At 44.2% G+C, this 14,383-nt stretch overlaps 1 protein-coding gene across 1 annotated transcript in view; it reads right to left on the bottom strand.

Annotated features, from left to right (window-relative positions):
* The window catches only part of fibcd1a (fibrinogen C domain containing 1a), a 118,694-nt gene that overhangs the window by 62,440 nt on the left and 41,871 nt on the right, over positions 1-14,383 (bottom strand). The window lies entirely within an intron of this gene.

The raw sequence follows: 14,383 nt of genomic DNA, 5'->3' as shown, positions 1-14,383 counted from the left end.
AATTCAAGGAGTTAGTCTGATGGTGCTCTCTGATGATCGGCCTCCCCACTCGGCCTCCCCACCACTTGTGCCATGTCATGAGGATGCCTGGATCACGTACTGAGTTGTGCCTTTTGTTAAGTAAATCAGGTGATAAATGAGCTGAAAAATAGACTGGAGTAGGACTTAAAGTAAGGTCTTTAATGTCTGGCACTGTTAACTGAACCTGTTTAGAATTATGGAGCCACACCGTAAATGCAGTGCTAACAAGCCAAATGCAATAAAGGCCACCTGTAAAGCACTGCTCTACTTACCTTTGCAAATGAAGCCCTTGTAATCCTTTTCTATTACTGATAAACTACTTAGCGAGCTCCAATAAGCTGTACGTTTTTCTATTTGGACACAGAGGGAGCAAGGCTGAGGTGCTGTCTCAAGCCGATTGGGGTAGACTTAGACCTTCAGCTTTTGATTTGCTGTTGGGTGGTACTGTAATCAACGGAGATCAAGTCTGACTTGTGTTGACAGAATCACAGATGTTCAAGAGCTTTGAACCTCAACTCAAATTATGTGACTTGCCAACATCCATTTGGAGAATGTATCAGACTTACTGTAGGTGGCAAAAGCTTTAGATGAAACATGGAATAAGTGGAGGAGAGACACTGAACGCGTGACAGTGAAACAGGCTAAAACAGGGAGGGATTATTTGAAATTTCCCAATAAGAAATGCTCATTTTCGTTTCAAAATGATTTAAAATGTTTTCCATTGTATGCTCTAATGAACATGACCCTATTCTGTCTTCCATTGTACCCAACAACATCATGGATATACTTATATACCAGTGGAGGCTGCTAAGGGGAGGATAGCTCATAATAGTAGCTGGAACGGAGCGAATGGAATGGCATTAAACACATGGAAACGATGTGTTTGATGTTGTTGATACCTTTCCACCTATTTCGCTCCAGCCATTACCACGTGCCTGTCCTCCCCAATTAAGGTGCCACCAACCTCCTGTGTTATATACACTGACCCAACAATATTCTCCAGACTATACTGTCACTTCAACGCATAGCCCGTCCAATATCTGCAAAGCCATTCACTCAGAATGAGAGAACATTATGTAGATTCAACTAATGTCACTCTTTAGAGAACATACTAGAGATAATACACTTTGAAGTGCAGAAGCACACTAGAAGAATTCACTCTTATCTGGATCACACTTGCACTTGAATTGACATTGTCTTGTGGAAACTGTGCGTAGATCCACTGCCACTCCATTTCCCCCAATGCTCTCCTACTCTTATCCTGCGTCTCTGTTTGTGGAGTAAACAGAGTTTTCCCCCCCTGTGCTTGCACATGTGACGTGCTGGTAGATATGAGGTAATGCAGGCAAACTTAAATCTGTTATACCTCATTTCTGCCAGCATATCACATGTGCAAGCAGAGGAAAAAAACTCGAGAACACCTTTACTCCACACACAGAGAAGCATACAAAGCTCTCCCTCTCTCTTCATTTGACAAATCTGACCATAATTCTATCCTCCTGATTCCTGCTTAAGAGCAAAAACTATAGCAGGAAGTACCAGTGACACGCTCAATACAGAAATGGTCAGATGGTGCAGATGCTACGCTACAGGATTGTTTTGGTAGCACAGACTGGAATATGTTCCGGGATTCATCCAATCGCATTGAGGAGTATACCACCTCAGTCACCGGCTTCATCAATAAGTGCATCGACGACATCGTCCCCACAGTAATCGTACGTACATTTCTGAACTAGAAGCCATGGATTACAGGCAACATCCGCACCGAGCTAAAAGCTAGAGCTGCCGCTTTCAAGGAGCAGGACACTAATACGGACACTTCAAAGATATCCCGCTATGCCCTCAGATGAACAATCAAACAGGCAAAGCGTCAGGACTAAGATTGAATCCTATTATACCGGATCTGTGAGAATGCTGTTCATTGACTACAGCTCAGTGTTCACCACTAAGCTAAGGACCCTGGGACTAAACACCTCCCTCTGCAAATGGATCCTGAACTTCCTGATGGGTTACCCCTGGGTGGTAAAGGTAGGCAACAACACATCTGCCACGCTGATCCTCAACACTGGGGCCCCTCAGGGGTGCTGGCTTAGTCCCCTCCTGTACTCCCTGTTCACCCATGACTGCGTGGCCAAGCACGACTCCATCACCATCATTAAGTTTGCTGATGACACAACAGTGGTAGGCCTGATCACCGACAACATACACATAAACAAACGTACAGTAAATACAGTTGAAGTTGGAAGTTTACATACACTTAGGTTGGAGTCATTAAAACTCGTTTTTCAACCACTCCACAAATTTCTTGTTAATAAACTATAGTTTTGGCAAGTCGGTTAGGACATCTACTTTGTGCATGACACAAGTCATTTTTCCAACAATTAATTACAGACAGATTATTTCACTTATAATTCACTGTATCACAATTCCAGTGGGTCAGAAGTTTACATACACTAAGTTGACTGTGCCTTTAAACAGCTTGGAAAAATCCAGAAAATGATGTCATGGCTTTAGAAGCTTCTGATAGGCTAATTGACATAATTTGAGTCAATTGGAGGTGTACCTGTGGATGTATTTCAAGGCCTACCTTCAAACTCACTGCCTCTTTGCTTGACATCATGGGAAAATCAAAAGAAATCAGCCAAGACCTCAGGAAAACAATTTTAGACCTCCACAAGTCTGGTTCATCCTTGGGAGCAATTTCCAAATGCCTGAAGGTACAACGTTCATCTGTATAGACAATAGTACGCAAGTATAAACACCGTGGGACCACGCAGCCGTCATACCACTCAGGAAGGAGATGCGTTCTGTCTCCTAGAGATGAATGTACTTTGGTGCGAAATGTACAAATCAATCCCAGAACATCAGCAAAGGACCTTGTGAAGACGCTGGAGGAAACAGTTACAAAAGTATCTATATCCACAGTAAAACCAGTCCTATATTGACATAACAGGAAAGGCTGCTCAGCAAGTAAGAAGCCACTGCTCCAAAACCGCCATATAAAAGCCAGACTATGGTTTGCAACTGCACATGGGGACAAAGATTGTACTTTTTGGAGAAATGTCCTCTCTTCTGATCAAACAAAAATTGAGCTGTTTGGCCAAAATGACCATCGTTATGTTTGGAGGAAAAAGGGGGAGGCTTGCAAGCCGAAGAACACCATCCCAACCGTGAAGCACGGGGGTGGCAGCATCATGTTGTGGGGGTGCTTTGCTGCAGGACGGACTGGTGCACTTCACAAAATAGATGGCATCATGAGACAGGAAAATGATGTGGATATATTGAAGCAACATCTCAAGACATCAGTCAGGAAGTTAAAGCTTGGTCGCAAATGGTTCTTCCAAATGGACAACGACCCCAAGCATACTTCCAAAGTTGTGGCAAAATGGCTTAAGGACAACAAAGTCAAGGTATTGGAGTGGCCATCACAAAGCCTTGACCTCAATCCCATAGAAAATGTGTGGACAGAACTGAAACGCATGTGCGAGCAAGGAGGCCTACAAACCTGACTCAGTTACACCAGCTCTGTCAGGAGGAAAGGGCCAAAATTCACCCAACTTATTGTGGGAAGCTTGTGGAAGGCTACCCGAAACATTTGACCCAAGTTAAACAATTTAAAGGCAATGCTACCAAATACGAATTGAGTGTATGTAAACTTCTGACTCACTGGGAATGTGATGAAAAAAGGCATTGTGAAAAACTGAGTTTAAATGTATTTGGCTAAGGTGTATGCAAACTTCCGACTTCAACTGTATATACTCGGGGGTGTCAGAGGAAGGCCTAAAAAATTGTCAAAGACTCCAGCGTTACCTGAGCACCAAGTCTAGGACCAAAAGGCTCCTTAACAGCTTCTACCCCCAAGCCATAAGACTGCTGAACACTTCATCAAACGCCCACCCGGACTATTTGCATTGAACCCCCCCCTTGTTTTTTACAATGCTGCTACTCGCTGTTTATTATCTATGCATAGTCACTTTACAAATGACCAAGACTAACCTGTACCCCTGCACATTGACTCAGCACCGGTACCCCCTGTATATAGCCTCGTTATTGTTATGTAATCTTCTTGTGTTACTTTTAGATAAATATATTTTTTTATTTAGTAAATATTTTCTTAACTCTATTTCTTGAACTGCAATGTTGGTTAAGGGCTTGTAAGTAAGGATTTCACGGTAAGGTAACCTACACCTGTTGTATTTGTCCAATGTGACAAATACATTTTGATTTGATGTCAGCAACGGAAGTTCAATCGCCTGCCAAGATCATATTTAACCAATTCAGACAGGAACTGTGGAAAATCTACTGCTGAAATATTGTGGATGAAAATTACATTGGATTTCCAATTCCAGGCATGCCTAATGATGAATTCAAACCCATTAAGAATGAAAAATCTACAGTATATGAAGGAGGCATCATAATATTTTTTACCCATTTGATATTTCAAACCATAGGAAAGTAGACACGTTGATAGACGAGATATTTACAAGGACAAACTAGACATTCTCTGTGACTTCTGTACTGCTGCTGAATCCATACAGAACATACTGTACGTTTGAATGTCAAGATACAGTATCACCACAAATGACCTGCTTCTTCACAATGGAATTATTGCATAGAATCTGAGAGTAGGATTTGAGGTTTTATACAGAAATACTGGTCAAACCTTATCCAACAGAGAAAACATACAGTGCACAATGTTGAAATAATTTTTTTTAAAGACACTTCAGGAACTAATGAATTACAGATTACTGTAAAAAGTGGTATACACATCAAAAATACATTGAACATAGTTGTTTTTTACAAAACACCTGCAATAGTACATCCAACTGAAAATGTTTAACATTTGCTGTGCTGTATATCAAAGATAAATATTTCAGGAAACCTTCTTGAGCCATAATGAATAAAGCATTAATTTTAACTCTCTTCCTTTTAGCAAATAAAATAAAATGCAAAGAATTGTGCATTCAGTCTGATTGCATGTCTAGTTCTGCTAGTAACAGGGACATTTGAGTCCTATATGGATTAAATGTGCTTTTTATTAATAACTCTCCGCACTGAGAACTGCATTACAATTCCAACCCATCTGTAACGATAGTAAATCATGACTCTTTGCAGGATCAATGGTCGAGCCACTTCCTTTAAGTTTGTAGGGTTCAGTGGTTTTAAAACAACCTTTGGACAGCATCATCTTTCAGAGTATAAAAAGAGTCAGTCCAAGAATCTTCAGAGCTTCTGTAACGAGTGCGGTGAGAGTCGGGAAGCAAGTTCAGGGAGTGAGTGTTTTACTAAATAAACACAACTAAATACAAGACAAGTAACACGAACAACGCACAGACATGACACGGAAACAGAAACAATAACGCCTGGGGAAGGAACCAAAGGGAGTGACACATATAGGGAATGTAGTCAGGGAAGTGATGGAGTCCAGGTGAGTCTGACGACACGCAGGTGCGCGTAACAATGGTGACAGGTGTGTGCCATAATGAGCAGCCTGGTGACCTAGAGGCCGGAGAGGGAGCACACGTGACAGCTTCTCTAGACCTTCAGTGGTAATGTAAAATTCAAACTGCCGCAATGGAAAAGGGGAAGATATGCCTATCTGGTATTTATGTCACTTTTATCTTTCTTTACTTTTTAAGGTTTGCCATCAGAAATAAGCCTGCAAGCTGACTTCGGTCATCAGTCGAACTGTGTTTCCGCCGACACATTGGTGCGGCTGACTTCTGGGTTAAGCACGCAGTGTGTTAAGAAGTAAGAGGCTAGGGGGGGTCATGTTTCGGAGGATGCATGTCTTGACCTTCGCCCCTCCTGAGCCCTTTGAGGAGTTGCAGCGATGAGACAAGGTCATAACCAGCTATTTGGGAGAAAATGGGGTAAAAACTACAAATAATAAAAAATAATAATAAAAAATAAGCCCACATTCACTCCAATGTCGTTTCTCAAGTTATGAGAGGCAGAAAAATAAAGCAACTACTGAAAAAACAGAATGAGCGGAGAGGACTGCCGAGCTACGGGTGCTTCGCTTGGAGCGAAGCTTTAAGAGAAAAGGACGTGTCAAACTTTACAGGCTCAAATTGAAACTGGATTGCTATATTTTATCGACCCACTGTTCACCCGTCTTGGAGTATCTGATGGTCAAATGCCGACCCTTCTACCTCCTGAGGGAGTTTTCAGCTGTTATTGTGACTGCTGTATACATTCCACCTCAGGATAGCAAGGTGCCGCTTAACAAACTGTACAAGACTATAAACAAGCAGGAAGACCTACACCCAAAGGCTGCCTTTCTGGTTGCTGCCGATTTTAATTCGGCGTCACTAAGACACGTGATGCCCAACTTCCATTAACCCGTCTCTAACGCCACTAGGGGCGATAAAGTCTTAGACCACTTCTACTTTACACACAATCAAGCGTACAATGCCCTCCCTCGTCCGCCATTCGGGAAATCAGATAATGACTCTGTACTCCTGCTTCCTGTTTACAAGCAGAAGTTGAAACAGGAAATACCCGCGATTCGCTCCGTTGAGAAATTGTAACCAGAATCAGAGGCTATGCTACAGGACTGCTTTGCTAGCGCTGATTGAAATATGTTTCGAGACTCAGCCGATAACATTGACGAGCTAACCACCTCCGTCACCGGCTTCATTATAAAATACATCAGCGATGTTGAACCCAAGTGAGGGTTCGCTGCTTCCCAATCAAAAGCCCTGGATTAACAACGAGTTTAGCGCTAAACTAAAGAACAGGGCTACCACACACAGAGCTATCGTAGACAACACTGATGCTGCGGCCGAAGACAAGAATAAGTACAAGAAGGCCCGTTATGACCTCCGCAGAGTCATCAAACAAGCAAAAGGACTATATAGGAATAAGGTACAATCATATTACATAGGCTCCGCCGCCCGCCGTATGTGGCAGGGGCATCAGTCCATTTTGGATTACAAAGGAAGAACCAACCGTGAGCTGCCCAATGATGCCTCTCTTCCAGACGAACTCAATGCACGCTTTGACAACAACATCGAGACGGGTGTGAGGGCCATCACCAACCCAGAGGATTGGGTGATCTCGCTCTCTGAGGCCGACGTGAGAAGGGTCTTTAATTAGGTCAACACCCGCAAGGCCACAGGGCCTGACAGTATTCCAGGGCGCGCACTCAGAGCATGCGCAGAACAGCTGGCAGGCATATTCACAGTCATTTTCAACCTCTCCTTGTCCCAGTCTGTTATCCCCACATGTTTTAATATTACCACAATCATTCCTGTTCCTAAAGACTCTAAGGCTTCATGCTACAATGACTACGGCCCTGTAGCACTCACTTCTGTAATCATTGGGTGCTTTGAGAGGCTGGTTATGGCACACATTAACTCCACCATCCCAGACACCCTAGACCCACTCCAATTTGCATACCGCCCTAACAGATCCATAGACGACGCAATATCAATTGCTCTCCACACTGCCCTCACCCACCTAGATAAGAGGAATACCTACAGTATGTGAGAATTGCTGTTCATTGACTACAGCTCAGAGTTCAACACCATTGTCCCCTCCAAGCTCATCACTCGTCACCAAGCTTAGGACTCTGGGTCTGAACACCTCCCTCTGCAACTGGATCCTGGACTTCCTGAAGGCCGAACCCAGGTGGTGAGGGAAGGCAACATCACCTCCGCCATGCTGACCCTTAACACAGGGGCCCCACATGGGTGTGTGCTTAGTCCCCTCCTGTACCCCCTGTTCACCCACGACTGTGTGGTCACTCACGACTCCAGCACCATTATCAAGTTCACTGACGACACGACGGTGGTAGGCCGTCTCCCTCAAAGTCAGCAAGACCAAGGAGCTGATCGTGGACTACAGGAAATTGGGGGGCGAGCATGCCCCCATCCACATCAACGGGGCGGCAATGGAGCAGGTAGACAGCTTCTAGTTCCTCAGTTTCCAAATCACTAAAGACTTAAAACACACACGCACAGTCGTGAAGAAGGTGTGAGTGTGCCTCTTCCCTCTCAGGATATTTAAAAAGTTTGGCATGGGTCCTCAAATCCTCAAAAGGTTCTACAGCTGTACCATTGAGAGCATATTGACTGGCTGCATCACTGCTTGGAATGGAAATAGCACCGCTCTCAATCGCATGGCGCTACAGAGAGTTGTGTGGACAGCCCAGTACATCACTGGGGCCGAGCTCCATGCCATCCTGTCATGGTTCCACCTGTCACCAGAGGGCGGCAGAGACCGTCCTAGAGACATTAACGACACTCAGGTGTGTCCAATTTAACTCATTATGATTTCCCTGTTAAAAGAGGTGTGTTTTCTGTTGTCCTTTGCGGAAGCTTGAATTGTTTACAGTGTGCGTTCGTTTCCTGAGCAAGTTTTCAAGACTTAGTGTTTGTTGTTTTTCAAGTGTACTGTGATCCTGTGGCTACCGTTTCTCAGAAAAGTATTACGTTTGTCCTTAACCACTGATTCCTCATCTGGTCTCTTCTCTGCACCTGGGTCCAACCTCACCACGTCCCACATCCAGGAACTCTATATCAGGCAGTGTGAAAAGAATCTTCAAAGACTCCAACCACCCAAGCCATGGACTATTTTCTCTGCCGGTGCATCAAGTCTGACACCAACATGCTCTTGAACAGCTTCTATCCCCAAGCAATACGACTGATAAATAGCTAACAAAATAGGTTCATGGACTATCTGAGTTAAACTTGTATCTTTATTGAGCTTTTATTTAAATCTTTGCACTGTCTCTATGCACACTCACAGTCACAGGGCCCTACACACTCACACACACTGTTACTCTCATACACACACACACACACACACACACAAACACTCACTCCATCATTAAGTCACTCACACATAATATGCACATACTGTACATTTACACACCAGCACACCCACTCACATAAAAGCTGCTGCTACTCTGTTTATCTTATATCCTGTTGCATTGTCCCCTCACCCCTATACATAAACTATCTACCTCCATCCCTTCAGTATCCCTGCACATGTAAAAACACTTTTTAAATATTTCCTGTATATAGTATGCTTACTTACTTACTTAATTGTGTATTTCATATATCCTATTATTTTTCTCATGTTTTTTTCTACTAATACATTGATATTGCATTGTTGGTTTTTGAGTTTGCAAGAAAGGCATTTCACTGTACTTGTGCATGTGACATTAAAACTTGAAACTTATTCCCATGCTCTGTCATGCCAGACACAGTGAGGACCTGTGTGCTGGAGCAATCCCACCAGTTGGTTAGACAGAGAATGATTTCTGGATGACTGGTTCCCAGTAAGATCATCTCCCTGAGAGGCTGTTTTACTGTCTGGTTTATTTTACTTTCTCTTTAAAACAAGACAAAATAAATAAAACATATCAACAGCATTTTTGGAAGTTAAAGTACTGGCAATACTACAACTCTGCCATAACTATAGATAGGCATTTCTGAAATGTTATAAAAGCAGAGGGCATACTGTCATTATCGTCGATCACTACAGTAACTAGTTGTCACTAGTTACCACAGCTACAAAGTCAAAATTGGCCATATCGTAAAAATATTTTTGTAGAAATAGGCAGGGTTTAGCCATAATTATGACTTTGTGGCTGTGGTAGCTAGTGACGACCCCTTCAGATGATGGTTATAATGTGATCATAATGTATGGATGCTGGGCCTCCGAGGTCTTGATCTTTGACCACTCTCCTGTAGAGCATGACGTGTCCTGATGGAGACACTCCCTCTTAGGCATATTTGCACACCAGAGTGTCATAACCAACCTGCTGGGGGCCAGTTGGGAGAGGCAACACCCTACACATTGAGGCTGACCCAAGAGTGAAATGGTTGTCAAAACACACTAACTACATTCCCGGTGTAAACAGGGCAGACCTGGGATGGTTAACCTCTCTCCTGCCTCTGGACTTCAAGCAACCTTCAAAGACAAGATGCTACAGTATCCTGACCTGACATCATAGTGGGAGTGGCCAAACATGGCCAAACTGAGTTGCCTAGATATTTAACTAGGCAAGTCAGTTAAGACCAAATTCTTATATACAATCATGGCCTACCCTGGCCAGACCCTAACCCGGACGACGCTGGGCCAATTGTGCGCCGCCTCATGGGTCTCCTGGTCGCAGCCGGTTGTGATACAGCCTGGAATCGAACCAGGGTCTGTAGTGACTCCTCTAGCACTGAGATGCAGTGCCTTAGATCGCTGCGCCACTCGGGAGCTCATCTAGAAGAAGGCCTGGTTATGGGGCTTCCACCAGGGGGTCGGTTAACTGTCAAAAAGTTTATTAGCAGGGGGCCTCCCGAGCGGCGCAGTGGTCTAAGGCACTGCATCGCAGACCTGGGTTCGATCCCAGGCTGTGTCACAGACGGCAGTGACCGAGATACCCATGAGGCGGCGCACAATTGGCCCAGCATCGTCCGGGTTAGGGGAGGGTTTGGCCGGCCAGGATTTCCTTGTCCCATTGCGCTCTAGCGACTCCTTGTGGCGGGCCAGGCGCCTGCAAGCTGACCTCGGTCGCCAGCTGGACGGTGTTTCCACCGACACATTGGTGCGGCTGGCTTAAGCGAGCAGTGTGTCAAGAAGCAGTGCGGCTTGGCAGGGTCATGTTTCGGAGAATGCATGGCACTCAATCTTCGCCTCTCCCGAGTCCGTAGGGGAGTTGCAGCGATGGGACAACATTGTAACTACCAATTGGTGAGAAAATGGGGTAAAAGTACAAAAATATATATATATTGAATGTTTATTAGCAGGTAACCCTTTCTTTCACCACCACAGCTGATGCTAAGCCACAACATGTAACTGAAATCAGAGTGATCTGAGTGACATCTGCCAACTCACTCTGGCTTGTAATAATAATAATATATGCCATTTAGCAGAAGCTTTTATCCAAAGCCACTTACAGTTATGTGTGCATACATTTTACGGATGGGTGGTCCCGGGAATCTAACTCACTATCTTGGTGTTACAAGCACCATTTTCTACCAATTATACTACAAAGAACCACTAAGTGCTGGTTCTGTTCACTCTGTCATTTTGTCAACATCAGGGGTGCCTCAGAGAAAATACACTATATGGCCAAAAGTATGTGGATAACCCTTCAAATTAGTGGATTCTGCTATTTCAGCCACACCCGTTGCTGACAGGTGTATAAAATTGAGCACACAGCCAAGCAATCGCCATAGACAAACATTGGCAGTAGAATGGCCCGTACTGAAGAGCTCAGTGACTTTCAATGTGGCACTGTCATAGGATGCCACCTTTCCAACAAGTCAGTTCGTCAAATGTCTGCCCTGCTAGAGCTGCCCCAGTCAACTAAGTGCTGTTATTGTGGAAATGTCTAGGAGCAACAACAGCTCAGCCGTGAAGTGGTAGGCCACACAAGCTCACAGAACTGGACCGCCGAGTGCTGAAGCGTGTAGCGCTTAAAAAATTGTCTGTCCTCGGTTGCAACAATCACTACCGAGTTCCAAACTGCCTCTGGAAGCAACGTCAGCACAAGAACTGTTCGTCGGGAGCTTCGTGAAATGGGTTTCCATGGTCGAGCAGCCGCACATACTGTAAGCCTAAGATTACCATGCGCAATGCCATGCTGGAGTGGTGAATCACGCTTCACCATCTGGCAGTCCAACGGACTAATCTGTGTTTGGCAGATGCCAAGAGAACGCTACCTGCCCGAATGCATAGTGCCAACTGTAAACTTTGGTGGAGGAGGATTAATGTTCTGTGGCTGTTTTTCATGGTTTGGGCTAGTACCCTTAGTTCCAGTGAAGGGAAATCTTAACGTTACAGCATAGAATGACATTCTAGACGATTCTGTGCTTCCAACTTTGTGGCAACAGTTTAGGGAAGGACATTTTCTGTTTCAGCATGACAATGCCCCCGTGCAGAAAGCGAGGTCCATACAGAAATGGTTTGTTGAGATCGGTGTTGAAGAACTTGACTGGCCTGCACAGAGCCCTGACCTCAATCCCATCGAACACCTTTGGGATGAATTGGAATGCCGACTGCGAGCCAGGCCTAATTGCCCAACATCAGTGCCCAAACTCACTAATGCTCTTGTGGCTGAATGGAAGCAAGTGCCAACAGCAATGTTCCAACATCTAGTGGAAAGCCTCCCAGAAGAGTGGAGGCTGTTATAGCAGCAAAGGGGGGACGAATTCCATATTAATGCCCATGATTTTGGAATGAGATGTTCGATGAGCAGGTGTCCACATATGTTTGGCCATGTTGTGTACCTTTATCCATGCTTTCCATTAGGATTGTATGATATGATCTGGCTTTCTCACGAGGCTAACACTACGGTAATACTGGATTCCAACACTATGACCTTGGAGGAAGCACTTGGCTAAGGCTCGTACCACACATCATAAATTGGCTTCCTCATTCATATTCTATTCATGTGTTTATATGGCAAACAAATGGAGGAAAAAGAAGAGAGAGAGAGAGCGGAGAGAGAGAGAGCAGGAGAGAGAGGGGAGGGTGGGGTGGGGTATGTCTGAGAGTGTACCAGCAGCCCTCCTGTACCTCAGGAAAGCAGAGCTCCCAGCTCTTCAGCGGTGCAGAGAGAGATGAGACTGCATCCTCATCAGGAAACTGCTGGAAGCCAGCGATGATGAATAGGGTCGCTGTGACTATTAATTCCCTGTAAATGCGCCATTCTTCGCCTTCCATCTCCCACTGCTGAGATGTGCTCAGAAGGAAGAAAATATATCTGAAATATAGGAAATTAACGCTCTCGTCGGTGGGAAGCAGCTTGGTCTGTAATATTCTCCTTATGAATTGCCTTACTATGGCTAATTAGTTTATCAGAGCCATTGGTCCTAATGAGCGGTGGTTGCCCACAGTTGGTTTAATGGAGAGCTAACAAAGGGCTCTCCTTGAATGATTCATTGGACTCTTTGGTCTGGGAATGTGTCTCCTGGTACTACTCTGCTAAACCAACCTGAGCCAGTCTCTTGACATCAAGCTAAGGGGAGATGACTCTAGAGCCCTGGAGACCTCAACAAGTCATAGAGGCAATGCTGCAAGGTCACTATTTCAGCTATTGCCATCCCGCAGGGGGGAATGTATGAATATCACACTCTTTTCAGTTTAAAAGGCCATTTCACCACAGCTCCTCTCAGCACAAGCCATCTGGGGGTTTCTGCAGACCTTGACTGTGACTGTAGTCGGGGAAATAAATGGAACTTATTCAAACTGCACCAGCGGGATAGGGCGTCCACTTGCTGACATATGGGTGACCAACGACAAATAAAGCAAACCCCATGCAGGATTTTTGTTGACCTCATGTCATGTTGTCATATGTAAAGTTTGATGCTCTGTACTACACTACAGTCTAGAACAACATAAAATGCAAGAGAGGTAGGAAAGCCAAGGAGCCCCTGGATATTATCTTCAAGACACTTGAACAGTTAATTGGGCATTGTATTTGAAACACATTGTGATGCATTTGAAAATTGAGAAAGAGGCACTTTTAAGTGATCCCTCATAGAACCAGAATTCAGAATAATTGGCTTTTGAGCAATAAAGTGATAGAGGTCACTTTAATAATACTGATGAGAAAAGTAACACTAATTAATTTGTCCAAACATACCCTGAAAGTTAGACTTAATTAGAACTTTTCTAATAGTTTGTGGACCACTATTAAAGCTCCTATGTGTTTGATGAATTAGTGAGTAATACTTTTAGAAAAGGCCATACTTTTAACTGCTCTGTGACGCAATTAAAAAGAAACAAATACAGTTGGTTTGGTGCTTGCATCTCTCTGCCTGCCTGTCTGTCTGTCTGTTTGTCTGTTTCTTTTAAATGTGTGTTGTGCGCTACTGTAACGGAATTCCTCCTCCTCTTCATCCGAAGAGGAGGAGCAGGGATTCGACCAAAATGCAGCGTTGTCATAGGACATAATGAATTTATTGAACAAGACAAAAACGAACTATACTTGAATAACTAACAAAATAACAAACGACGTAGACAGATCTGGACATGCGAACTTACATACAACGAAGAACTCACGAACAGGAAAATGACTACACAAAAGAACGAACGTACAAACAAACCGAGACAGTCCCGTGTGGCGCGACAAACACAGACACAGGAGACAACCACCCACAACAATCAATGTGAAAACACCTACCTTAATATGGCTCTCAATCAGAGGAAATGAAAACCACCTGCCTCTAATTGAGAACCATATCAGGTCACCCTTTAACAAACATAGAAACACATAACATAGACTACCCACCCAAACTCACGCCCTGACCGTCAAACACATACAAAATAACAGAAAACCGGTCAGGAACGTGACAGCTACTTTTATAAAAATTGTATTATTATCCTTTTTAGATTAAACTATACTAAA

This window comes from Salvelinus namaycush, chromosome 1 (genome assembly GCF_016432855.1).
Source record: "Salvelinus namaycush isolate Seneca chromosome 1, SaNama_1.0, whole genome shotgun sequence".
In the NCBI taxonomy this organism is placed as follows: Eukaryota; Metazoa; Chordata; class Actinopteri; order Salmoniformes; family Salmonidae; genus Salvelinus; species Salvelinus namaycush.
This window is presented reverse-complemented; position numbering and strand designations above follow the sequence as displayed.